Source organism: Mustela nigripes, chromosome 7 (assembly GCF_022355385.1).
Source record: "Mustela nigripes isolate SB6536 chromosome 7, MUSNIG.SB6536, whole genome shotgun sequence".
NCBI classification, from domain to species: Eukaryota; Metazoa; Chordata; class Mammalia; order Carnivora; family Mustelidae; genus Mustela; species Mustela nigripes.
In genome coordinates, this window is record NC_081563.1 from 76611742 (window position 1) to 76622317 (window position 10576).

Consider the following 10576-nt stretch of genomic DNA (forward strand, 5'->3'; position numbering starts at 1 on the left):
TTGTGATCTCTCTCTGTCAAATAAATAAAAATCTTAAAAAAAAAAAAGAATTTTGAAGTGCAGTATCAAGCTGTTGAGTCATAGAGTAAGAATTAGAAACCAGATCTCTTGAATCTACTCCGTTCATTTTAAAGATTTTATTTATTTATTTATTTTGTCAGAGAGAGAGAGAGAGCGCGAGAGTGCAAGCGCACAGGCAGACAGAGTGGTAGAGGGAGAAGCGGGCTCCCTACGGAACAAGGAGCCCAATGTGGGACTCCATCCCAGGACGCTAGGATCATGACCTGAGCCGAAGGCAGCTGCTCAACGAACTGAGCCACCCAGGCGTTCCTACTCCGTTCATTTTAAACTAAACCTTGCTAACTTAAAGTTATTCATAAAACTAATGCATGTATATGATAGAAATGCGCTGCTGTGTAAATATCCATTGAACATCCATTAAGTCTTAGATACAATGATAGACATGCTCCTGTTTAATCTTCATGTCAATACTGTGAGATAAATTTTAATCTCTTTTACAAATGAGGAATGGAAACTCTGAGAAGTTAAATGACTTATTCATAATTACATTGCTCATAAGTAGTGGAACTGGATTCTGATTTCAGTCTTCTTGCTTCTAACATTAGTACTCTTTCCACTTTTCTCTACATTGATATTTCAAGGGCTACTTTTATTTTTTTAAGATTTTTTTATTGGGGTGCCTGGGTGGCTCAGTTAGTTGCCTTCAGCTTGGGTCATGATTCTAGGACCCTGGGATTGACCCCCACATTAGGGTCCCTGCTCAGGGGGGAGTTTGCTTCTCCCTCTGCCCCCCTCTCGTGCTTGCTCTGCCTCTCCCTTGCTAGTGCTCTCCCTCTCTCTCAAATAAATAAAATATAAAATAAAACCTTTTTAAAAAATCTCAGGGATTCCTGATGGTGCCTTCTCTTTCTATATATAGATATAGATATAGATATAGATATATACTCTCTCTGCCTTACTCTCTGCCCCTCCCCACCATTGTCTCTTTCTATATATAGATATAGATATAGATATAGATATATACTATATACTATATACTATATACTATAGTATACTATACTGAGTATACACACTGAGCGCAGAGCCCAACAGGGGGCTTGATCCCACAACTCCAAGATCATGATCTAAGCCAAAGCCAAGAGTCAGATGCTTAACCAACTGTGCCACCCAGGTGCCCTATACTTTTTTTATTAAAAAAGAAAAAATGACTTTTTGAATAGGTCTTTATTTAACTTGTATTCAAAGTCATAAACATATAATGTTTTCTTTCAGCACATTTAGCCTGCTTATCTATAACCTTATATCCCAAGTGTTGTGAAATAGTGTGTGTGTGTGTGTTAGGTGTGGGGCTTTTTATAATGGAACTAATGTTTTGTTTTGTTTTTTAATGAGGTTATTGCTTGCTACCAAGCTTTTAAAATTTGAACTGTATGGCTGGTATGTGCAAGATGTTAAGGAAGATATAAAGGGTCCTCACACATGAAGTCTGTCTTCAAGAAACTTGTAGTGTAGTTGGGAAAATAGTAGAAGGAAGAGAGTCAATGCCATAGGAGTGGAAGAAACATTATTTTGGCAGCAGTAAAAATACTATCCTATTCATATATGCATAATCCTTTACAACATAATTTCATCCAGTAATTTATAATATATTGAATATGCACTGCATATAAAGATGTGCATTAGGGTATGTAACAGTGAGGCAAAGACACAAGGCTTCTGCTCTGTTAACACTAGAAACCAAACTTCAGAAAGAGAAATCTGACCAGATATTTGTATAGTCCTTATCTTAGTTTGTTCTACTATAACTAAATGTTGTAGACTGTGTAACTTCTAAACAATGGAAGTTTATCATAGTTCTGGAGTTTGGAGATCTAAGATCAGGGTGTCAGTTAAGTCAGGTGAGGGTTCTCTTCAGAGCTGCAGACTTCTCACTGTATCTTCACACAGTGGAAGGGGCTAGGGAGCACTGTGGGCTCTCTTTGGTAAGGGCACTGATCCCATTCGTGAGGGCCCCCTCATGACCTCATCACCTCCCAAATACCTCTCCTCCTAACCCCACCACAGGGGGTGTTAGGATTCGAACATGTGAATTTTCAGGGGGACACAAACATTTAGACCATAGCATTCATTCCATCCCTGGCCTCCCCAAATCATGTCTTTCTTACATTCATTCTATCCCAACAGCTGTAAAAGTCTATGAAGTGTGGAGTCTCACCTAAATCAGTTATGGATGAGACTCAAGGTATGGATCATTCTGAAGAAATCCCTGCCAGCTGTGAATCTGTGAAATCAAACAAATTATAAGTTTCTAAAATACAGTGGTGGGACAGACATAGGATATTTTCATTCCAAAAGGAAGAGATAGGAGAAAAAGAAGGGTAACAATTCCTAAGCAAGTTTAAAGCCCCACAAGGCAACTAACATTAAATCTTAAGGGTTGAGAATAATTTTCTTTAAGTAGATGTTCAGCTCTCTGGTATGGAGGTCCTACCTTCTGGATTAACTCAGGAGGGAGATAAGGGGGAGCAGGAGTCTCACTTTCTGGACCCTCAGGGCCATTTGCAGCCTTATGGATTTGCAGGGCAGCTCTCATGGGTTGAAGTTGCATTGTGATGGTTCTACCAGTCTGGGATCCCAGGGGTGGCCCCACTCCCATGGCTTCATTGGGAATTGCCCAGGTTGGGGCTCTCTGGTGGCCTTGCCCCAGAGGTGGCACTGTGTTTGGGTTGTACGCCCACAGGTCTGGGTGTCTTCAACATTCCAAATCTAGGTGGAGGTAGGCCCATGCTTCCATGACTCTCCTGGGTAGGAGTTGGCCCCCTATGGCTTTGGGTGGCACCACTTTGGTTTGGGTAGATATTGTGTAGCCTGTAGAAACTCAAGAAATGCCCCGCCCTGGCCTGTGAAACTGAGGAGCAGCTCTGATGAGCTGGGGTCCTTCTTCTTTGTCTTGAAGAATAGCCCAATATCACAGCCATGGCTCTAAGATCCCATCCTGTGAAATCCAAGTCCAACAGCTAGCCTCATTCCTTCCTCTTCAGTTCACACAGACTTTTCTTTCTTCAGTTGCTACCTAACTCTCAAACCCATACTCAAACCCATACCTAGCTCTCAAACCCATACTGATCCCTTAATCAAAAGGTGGTTTGGCCACACCCTGTCCTCTCCTGAACAAGCTTTCCCAATTTTTCCAACGTGGACATGCTGAATTCTTAGGTTCCACTTCCTCTTTGATTAACAATCTATCTTTAAATCATTTCTCTTCTTGAATTTTACTATAAGCATTCAAGAAGAATTAGGCTGCTCCTTCAACACCTCAATTAGGCCGCCTTGGAAATTTCCTCAGCCAAATATCCAGTTTTGTCGCTCACAAGTTCTGCCTTCCACAAAACCCCAAGAGGAGAATCCAATTCAGTAAAGCTGCTTGCTGCTTTGAAACAAGGATCACCCTTCCTCTCGTTTCCAGTAACATGTTCCTCATTTCCATCTGAGACTTCATCAGAATGTCCTTTACCATCCATCACATTTCCACTGACACTCTGCTCACAACTTGGGTGCTCTCTAAGAAGACTGGGGCTTTCTCTATAGCTTTCTTTCTCATTTGCCTTGTGAGTTCTCACCAGAATTGCTTTAAATGGTCTGTTCAGGGGAATATCGTTTTTTTCTATCACAGACCCCAAAATTCTTCAAGCTTCTACCAATTACTCAATTCCACAGTCACTTCCACATTTTTAGGTATTTGTTACAGCAGCACTCCACTCTCAGTGCCAATTTCTGTCTTGGTCCATTTGTGCTGCTATAACAAAATGTGACAAACCACATAGCTTATGAACAATAGAAATTTATTTCTCACAATTCTGTTCGCTGGAAGTCTGAGATTAGGGGGCCAACAAGGTCAGGCTCTGGGTCTTAGACTTCTTGTATTTTCACTTGGCAGAAGAGGCTAGGGAGCTCGGTGGGATCTCTATTATAAAAGCACTAATCCAAGGCACCTGCGTGGCTCAGTGGGTTAAGCCTCTCTCTGCCTTCGGCTCGGGTCATGGTCTCAGGGTCCTGGGATCGAGTTCCGCATTGGACTCTCTGCTCGGTGGGGAGTCTGCTTCCCCTCTCTCTCTGCCTGCCTCTCTGCCTACTTGTGATCTCTCTCTGTCAAATAAATAAATAAAATCTTAAAAAAAAAAAGAAAAAAAATAAATAAAAGTACTAATCCCATTCATGAGAGTCCCACCCTCAGGACTTAATCACCATCACATTGGGTGTAAAGATTCCAGTGTGAATTTGGAGGAGAGGGGCATAAACCTGCAGACCATAGCAATCCCCTTAAGAAACCATTCAGTCTTGGGGCTCCTGGGTGGCTCAGTGGGTTAAAGCCTCTGCCTTCGGCTCAGGTCATGATCCCAGGGTCCTGGGATGGAGCCCCACATCAGGCTCTCTGCTCAGCGGGGAACCTGCTTCCTCCTCTCTCTCTGCCTGCTTCTCTGCCTACTTGTGATCTCTGTCTGTCAAATAAATAAATAAAATCTTAAAAAACAAAAAAAGAAATATTCAGTCTTTTTTAAGACTTTATTTTTTAGAGTAGTTTAAGGTTCACAAAAAAGTAGGGTGGTACAGAAGTGTCTCATATATTCCCAGCTCCTTCACATGCATAACTTCCCTTGTTATCAACATTCTCCACTAGAGTGGTAAATTTGTCACAATTGATGAACCTACATTGACACGTTATAAAAGCCCAAAGTCCATAGTTTCACTCTTGGTGTACATTCCATGGATTTGGACAAAGGTATAGTGATATGTATCCATCATTATGGTATCATACAGAGTTTTTTCACTGCTCTGAATAACTTCTGTGCCTTGTTTATCCCCAGCCTCAGCTGGAATCATACAATATGCAGTCTTTTCAAACTGGCTTTTTTCACTTAATAATATGCGTTTAAGTTTCCTCCATGTCTTTTCATGGCTTCATGGCCCATTTCCTTTTAGTGCCAAATAATAGGTCATTGTCTGGATGTACCATGGTTTATTTATCCATTCACCTACTGAAGGACATCTTGATTGCTTCCAAGTTTTGGCAGTTATGAATACAGCTAATGTGAATATCTGTATGCAAAGTTTTGTGTTGACATAAATTTTCAGCTCCTTTGTATAAATATCCAAGAGCACGACTGCTAGATCATATGGTAAGAGTATGTTTAGTTTCATAAGAAACTGCCAAACTGTCTTCCAAAGTTGTTGTACCATTTTGAATTCCCATGAGCAATAAATGAAAGTTCCTGTTTCTCCATGTCCTTGTCAGCATTTGGTGTTGTCAAATGTTCCTGATTTTGGCCCCTGGAATAGGTGTGTCAGTACTCTCTCTATATATTTTTTTCATGAGCAGAATTTTACAGATCAGCCACTTGTTTGTGGATTTTCCTGGCAACCTCAACAATATTCAAAAGTGAGGCTAAGGCTCCACAAGCAAAATTTCCCCTATAATAACATAAGTAGTTACATTGTAGAGGCGACAATTATCAGCATATTGCCAGTAGAGGAAGAATACAGTGTTGGCATGTGCCTGCCAGTTGCCTTTTTGGTATAAAGAATACCTTACACAGGAGACAGTGCTTGTCCCAATGGCTTCCCAGTGCCATAACCTATACAGTAACTCAATAAAATATTTTAGACAACAGTCCTGGCTTATTAAACATTTGAAATATTTTCACAAAAATTAATGATTATATCAGGTCCAAAAAAACCACTTGAGAAATATTTATTTATATACCCAAATATTTGAAGCCTCTTCTAGAAGCTAGATGCCTTCAATAAATGGTCTTAAAAAATTCTGCTGTGTGGACAGGCAGTTAAATTGCCATTTATGGTGACAATGGAATATTTTACACTTCTGTTATCCAATAGAGATATAATATGAGACACAAATGTACTTAAAAATTTCTATTAAGCAGGGAGGAGTCAAGATGGTGGAGAAGTAGCAGGCTGAGACTACTTCAGGTAGCAGGAGATCAGCTAGATAGCTTATCTTAAGATTGCAAACACCTACAAATCCAACGGCAGATCGAAGAGAAGAAGAACAGCAATTCTAGAAACAGAAAATCAACCACTTTCTGAAAGGTAGGACTGGCGGAGAAGTGAATCCAAAGCGACCAGAAGATAGACCCCAGGGGGAGGGGTCGGCAAGTGGCGGAGCAACGGAGCACAAATCAGGACATTTAAAAGTCTGTTCTGCTGAGGGACATTGCTCCAGAGGCTAAACCGGGGCGAAGCCCACGCGGGGTCAGTGTGGCCTCAGGTCCCGCAGGGTCACAGAAGGTGTCTGAGTGTCGCAGAGCTTGCGGGTATTAGAACAGGGAAGTCAGCTTCAGAGACAGAGCCAAGGAGTGAGCTCTCAGCTTGGGATTACCTTGAACCGGTCGCAGGCTCGGAGCGTGGCCGGAGGCCATGGAGATGGGAGTAATTGGGCGCTGTTCTCTGAGGGCGCACTGAGGAGTGTGGCCCCGGGCTCTCGGCTCCTCTGGGCCGGAGACCAGGAGGCAGCCATTTTCACTCCCATCCTCCAGAACTCTACGAAAAGCACTCAGGGAACAAAAGCTCCGGAAAGCAAACCCAAGCGATTACTCAGCCCGGCCCCTGGTAAGGGGTTTGCAATTCCGCCTGTGGCAAAGACACTTGAGAATCACTACAAGAGGCCCCTCCCCCAGAAGATCAACAAGAAATCCAGCCAGGACCAAGTTCACCTGCCAAGGAGTGCAGTTTCAATACCAAGGAGAGCAGCAGAATTCCAGAGGAGGAGAAAGCAAAGCACGGAACTCATGGTTTTCTCCCCATGATTCTTTAATCTTGTAGTTAATTTAATTTTTTTTCTTTTTCAATTTTTTTTCCTCTTCTTCTGCTAAATTTTTTTAACTTTTACCCTTTTCTTTTTTAATGTTTTTAAACTAGTTTATCTAATATATATATATATATATATTCTTTTTTATACTTTTTCTTTATTCGTTTTCTTTTCTTAATTGTTTCTTTTCTTTCTTTCTTTCTTTTTTCTTTCTGAACCTCTTTTTATCCCCTTTCTTCCCCCTCATGATTTGGGATCTCTTCTGATTTGGTTAAAGCATATTTTCCTGGGGTTCTTGCCACCCTTTTAGTATTTTACTTGCTCCTTCATATACTCTTATCTGGACAAAATGACAAGGCGGAAAAATTCACCACAAAAAAAAGAACAAGAGGCAGTACCGAAGGCTAGGGACCTAATCAATACAGACATTGGTAATATATCAGATCTAGAGTTCAGAATGACAATTCTCAAGGTTTTAGCCGGGCTCAAAAAAGACATGGAAGATATTAGAGAAACCCTCTCGGGAGATATAAAAGCCCTTTCTGGAGAAATAAAAGAACTAAAATCTAACCAAGTTGAAATCAAAAAAGCTATTAATGAGGTGCAATAAAAAATGGAGGCTCTGACTGCTAGGATAAAAGGGGCAGAAGAAAGAATTAGTGATATAGAAGACCAAATGACAGAGAATAAAGAAGCTGAGCAAAAGAGGGACAAACAGCTACTGGACCACAAGGGCAGAATTCGAGAGATAAGTCAAACCATAGGACAAAACAACATTAGAATAATTGGGATTCCAGAAGAAGAAGAAAGAGAGAGGGGAGCAGAAGGTATACTGGAGAGAATTATTGGAGAGAATTTCCCCAATATGGCAAAGGGAACAAGCATCAAAATCCAGGAGGTGCAGAGAACGCCCCTCAAAATCAATAAGAATAGGTCCACACCCCGTCACCTAATAGTAAAGTTTACAAGCCTTAGTAACAAAGAGAAAATCCTGAAAGCAGCCCGGGAAAAGAAGTCTGTAACATACAATGGTAAAAATATTAGATTGGCAGCAGACTTATCCACAGAGACCTGGCAGGCCAGAAAGAGCTGGCATGATATATTCAGAGCACTAAACAAGAAAAACATGCAGCCAAGAATACTATATCCAGCTAGGCTATCATTGAAAATAGAAGGAGAGATTAAAAGCTTCCAGGACAAACAAAAACTGAAAGAATTTGCAAACACCAAACCAGCTCTACAGGAAATATTGAAAGGGGTCCTCTAAGCAAAGAGAGAAAAAAAGTAGTAGATCAGAAAGGAACAAAGGCAATCTACAGTTACAGTCACCTTACAGGCAATACAATGGCACTAAATTCATATCTGTGATGAACACAGATGCGAAAATACTCAACAAAATACTAGCCAATAGGATTCAACAGTACATTCAAAGGATTATTCACCACGACCAAGTGGGATTTATTCCAGGGCTGCAAGGTTGGTTCAACATCCGCAAATCAGTCAATGTGATACAACACATCAATAAAAGAAAGAACAAGAACCATATGATACTCTCAATAGATGCTGAAAAAGCATTTGACAAAGTACAGCATCCCTTCCTGATCAAAACTCTTCAAAGTGTAGGGATAGAGAACACATACCTCAATATTATAAAAGCCATCTATGAAAAACCCACCACAAATATCGTTCTCAATGGAGAAAAACTGAAAGCTTTTCTGCTAAGGTCAGGAACACAGCAGGGATGTCCATTATCACCACTGCTATTCAACATAGTACTAGAAGTCCTAGCCTCAGCAATCAGACAACAAAAAGAAATTAAAGGCAACCAAATCGGCAAAGAAGAAGTCAAACTGTCACTCTTTGCAGATGATATGATACTATATGTGGAAAACCAAAAAGACTCCACTCCAAAACTGCTAGAACTTAGACAGGAATTCAGTAAAGTGTCAGGATATAAAATCAATGCACAGAAATCAGTTGCATTTCTCTACACCAACAACAAGACAGAAGAAAGAGAAATTAAGGAGTTAATCCCATTTACAATTGCACCCAAAACCATAAGATACCTAGGAATAAACCTAGCCAAAGAGGCAAAGAATCTATATTCAGAAAACTATAAAGTACTCATGAAAGAAATTGAGGAAGACACAAAGAAATGGAAAAATGTTCCATGCTCCTGGATTGGAAGAATAAACATTGTGAAAATGTCTATGCTACCTAAAGTAATCTATACATTTAATGCAATTCCTATCAAAGTACCATCCATTTTCTTCAAAGAAATGGATCAAATAATCCTAAAATTTATATGGAACCAGAAAAGACCTCAAATAGCCAAAGGAATATCGAAAAAGAAAGCCAAAGTTGGTGGCATCACAATTCCGGACTTCAAGCTCTATTACAAAGCTATCATCATCAAGACAGCATGGTACTGGCACAAAAACAGACACATAGATCAATGGAACAGAATAGAGAGCCCAGAAATAGACCCTCAACTCTATGGTCAACTAATCTCCAACAAAGCAGGAAAGAATGTCCAATGGAAAAAAGACAGCCTCTTCAATAAATGGTGTTGGGAAAATTGGACAGCCAAATGCAGAAAAATGAAATTGGACCATTTCCTTATACCACACATGAAAATAGACTCAAAATGGATGAAGGACCTCAATGTGAGAAAGGAATCCATCAAAATCCTTGAGGAGAACACAGGCAGCAACCTCTTTGACCACAGCCGCAGCAACATCTTCCTAGGAACATCGCCAAAGGCAAGGAAGTCAAGGGCAAAAATGAACTATTGGGATTTTATCAAGATCAAAAGCTTTTGCACAGCAAAGGAAACAGTTAACAAGACCAAAAGACAACTGACAGAATGGGAGAAGATATTTGCAAACGACATATCAGATAAAGGGCTAGTGTCCAAAATCTATAAAGAACTTAGCAAACTCAACACCCAAAGAACAAATAATCCAATCAAGAAGACATGAACAGACATTTCTGCAAAGAAGACATCCAGATGGCCAACAGACACATGAAAAAGTGCTCCATATCACTCGGCATCAGGGAAATACAAATCAAAACCATAATGAGATATCACCTCACACCAGTCAGAATGGCTAAAATTAACAAGTCAGGAAATGACAGATGCTGGCGAGGATGTGGAGAAAGGGAAACCCTCCTACACTGTTGGTGGGAATGCAAGCTGATGCGACCACTCTGGACAACAACATGGAGGTTCCTCAAAATGTTGAAAATACAACTACCCTATGACCCAGCAATTGCACTTCTGGGTATTTACCCTAAAGATACAAACGTAGTGATCCAAAGGGGCACGTGCACCCAAATGTTTATTGCAGCAATGTCTACAATAGCCAAACTATGGAAAGAACCTAGATGTCCATCAACAGACGAATGGATAAAGAAGATGTGGCATATATACACAATAGAATACTATGCAGCCATCAAAAGAAATAAAATCTTGCCATTTGCGACAACGTGGATGGAACTAGAGGGTATCCTGCTTAGCAAAATAAGTCAAGCGGAGAAAGACAACTATCATATGATCTCCCTGATTTGAGGAACTGGAGATGCAACATGGGGGGTTAAGGGGGTAGGAGAAGAATAAATGAAACAAGATGGGATTGGGAGGGAGACAAACCATAAGTGACTTTTAATCTCAGAAAACAAACTGACGGGACGCCTGGGTGGCTCAGTTGGTTAAGCAGCTGCCTTCGG

The 10576-nt window shown here is 40.7% G+C and overlaps 1 protein-coding gene across 4 annotated transcripts in view; it reads left to right on the top strand.

Moving 5' to 3' along the window:
• PLEKHH2 (pleckstrin homology, MyTH4 and FERM domain containing H2) overlaps window positions 1-10576 on the top strand; it is a 120617-nt gene that overhangs the window by 21997 nt on the left and 88044 nt on the right. The window lies entirely within an intron of this gene.